Source organism: Colletes latitarsis, unplaced genomic scaffold (assembly GCF_051014445.1).
Source record: "Colletes latitarsis isolate SP2378_abdomen unplaced genomic scaffold, iyColLati1 scaffold0007, whole genome shotgun sequence".
NCBI lineage: Eukaryota > Metazoa > Arthropoda > Insecta > Hymenoptera > Colletidae > Colletes > Colletes latitarsis.
The window spans coordinates 320001-322500 of record NW_027488367.1 but is presented as its reverse complement, the minus strand read 5'-3'; the positions used below and the strand labels follow the sequence as shown (position 1 = coordinate 322500).

Sequence of the window (2500 nt, the reverse complement as noted above, 5' to 3'; positions counted from 1 at the left end):
CGCTATCGCTTGAGAAGCGTGAGTAACCTGTGAGGCGAATTCTGACATTTGGGCCTGATGGGCTGATTTTTCGTGAATCAAAGATTTATGAGCGGTGGTCCTCAAAGGATCGGCGGATATTATATCCTCGTTCCATGTGCCAACCCATACCTCCTCGCGGTGGGGACCGGGCAACGTTGCGGGTCGGCAATCCAGCCGCCTCGCAACGGCCAACAGGGCTCTGGCTTCAAACCTCCGGGGGGTTGCCTTCCCGTCGGGGGTTCATTCAGTAGGCCCGATCGAAACGCGAAGTATGACCACTAGCCGGCGGGGGCCTCGGCCCGCCGGCCCTACTGATCCAGTAGATTCCCGCGACTCTTCCCCTTCTCCCGAACCCGCGCCCCAGCAGCGACCTCGGCGACCCCGCGTTGCCGTAAATGCGCCCCCTGCCAGACCACCAGACGGGGCTCGCGCTCTACGGTCACGCCCTCGTATTGAGCAGGCTCCGGTTCCCGAAGTGCCAATTCAACCTTCGGGGGCGGGAGCCTCCTCGGCTCAACAGTCCATTCAGCGCGCAGAACACCAGTGCCTTCATTGCCCCAGGTCCTTCCCAACCGCCATCGGACTCGGACAGCATATGCGTCACCAGCACCGAGAGGCCTACAACGAGGGGATCAACGTTGAGAGAACGAGACGAGCGTGGTGTGATGAGGAGCTCCTCCTTCTGGCTAGAGAAGAGGTTACCGCGGCACGCCGCGGTGTACGCTTCTTGAACCAGCACCTTTTGTCGATTGTCCCTAACAGGACACTCGACTCGATTAAAGGTGCGCGGAAGAGACCGGCGTATCGGCGGCTTGTAGCAAATTTGCTACAAGAGGTTGCCGAAGCCGATGAGTCATCATCCAGCGATGGCTATCTCTCCGCGGAGGAGGTTGCACAAGCTCCTCCCCGTATCACGCCACCCAGAAACAGAACGTCATTACCTAGGCCAGACGGTCAGTCACCCGTGGATATATTTGTGGATCCGGCTCCGCGATTGGCTACCCCTCCATTGATTGAGGTGGTAGCCAATATCCACGGGTGGAACTCAGACGAGTTAGTGCGACTGGCACGCGAACACCTGATGGGTAATGACGTTCTTGCCGGCGTCTCGCGTTGGCTCGAAGTTTCCTTCCCTTCGGGCCCTTCTCTCGGCGTTGATCAGGCTAGAACGACACCAATTAGACCGCGCTGGGTTAATCCTAACCGGAAACAGCGGCGGAGACAAGAATATAGTCGCATCCAACGCATGTTCCGTAAGGACATGTCACGTGCGGCTAAGGAAATCTTGGACGGAGCTGAGAACGAGGTTCAGATCCCTGATGTGGCCACAATGGCAGCTTTCTGGGGTCCCCTCGTATCTCAGCCTTCAACACCTGTCCGTCCTGGATTTCCCACCCCGCCTAGAGCGGAAGTTGCCTCCGTGTGGGCCGCAATTTCCATCGAGGAGGTATCGTCTATTACGATACCCCTCAATGCGGCCCCCGGTTTGGATGGTGTCTCTCCGCGTTTGTGGAGATCGGTGCCACCCTCGTTGCGAGCCCTCTTGTACAACATCGTGCTAAGTGTTGGTCGTTGGCCCCCGTCGGTTCTCGCTAGTAGAACCGTTTTCATTCCGAAGGGGGTCGACGGACCGACGGCCGCGGATTTCCGACCTATTTCTATCGTGTCAGTTGTCGTTAGACAACTGCACCGCATCCTAGCCCAGCGATTACGCCAGCTGGGACTCGTCGATTTAAAGCAGCGATGCTTTGACGACGGGTGTGCCGAGAACGTTGCTGTCCTGGCGACCATCATTCAGGACGCGCGGAGGAAGTTGAGAGAGGTTCATATTGCCTCTCTCGACGTGGCAAAAGCGTTTGATAGCGTTAGCCACTCCGCGATCAGTGACGTTCTCGAGCGCCTAGGATTGCCGGTCGGATTCCGACGGTACGTTCGGGATGTATACCAACACGGTGTGACGACCTTTGAGTCTCGTGGTCAGCGTTCGGAGTTCTTCCAATTAGGAAGAGGGGTTCGTCAGGGAGACCCACTGTCGCCAGTACTCTTCTGTCTCGCGATAGATAGAGTGCTGGCGTCTATTCCACCGGGTGTGGGATATGTGGTCGGAGAGCAACGCGTCGCGAGCATTGCTTTTGCAGACGATGTGCTGCTCTTTGCGACCACTAAGTGGGGCCTCCAGACCATCCTAGACCGTGTAGAGTCGGCAGCAAGGGAGTATGGCTTGGCTCTCAATGAGCGGAAAAGTTCGGTCCTGTCTATTGTGCCCTCAGGCAAAGAAAAGAAGGTGAAGATCATCTCCACTCCGACCTTTAGGTTGCATAGTGGTGCCTTCCTCCCTCAGATATCGTCTGTCGGTGCCTGGCGATATTTGGGGGTTGATTTTTGTCCTGAGGGTACTAAGTGTGTTCGCCACGAACTTAGAGCACACTTAGACAGGATCACGAGAGCTCCATTGAAGCCTCAACAGCGCCTTAAAATC

At 56.8% G+C, this 2500-nt stretch overlaps 1 pseudogene; it reads left to right on the top strand.

Annotated features, from left to right (window-relative positions):
• The window catches only part of LOC143350608 (large subunit ribosomal RNA), an 8937-nt pseudogene that overhangs the window by 3559 nt on the left and 2878 nt on the right, over positions 1-2500 (top strand).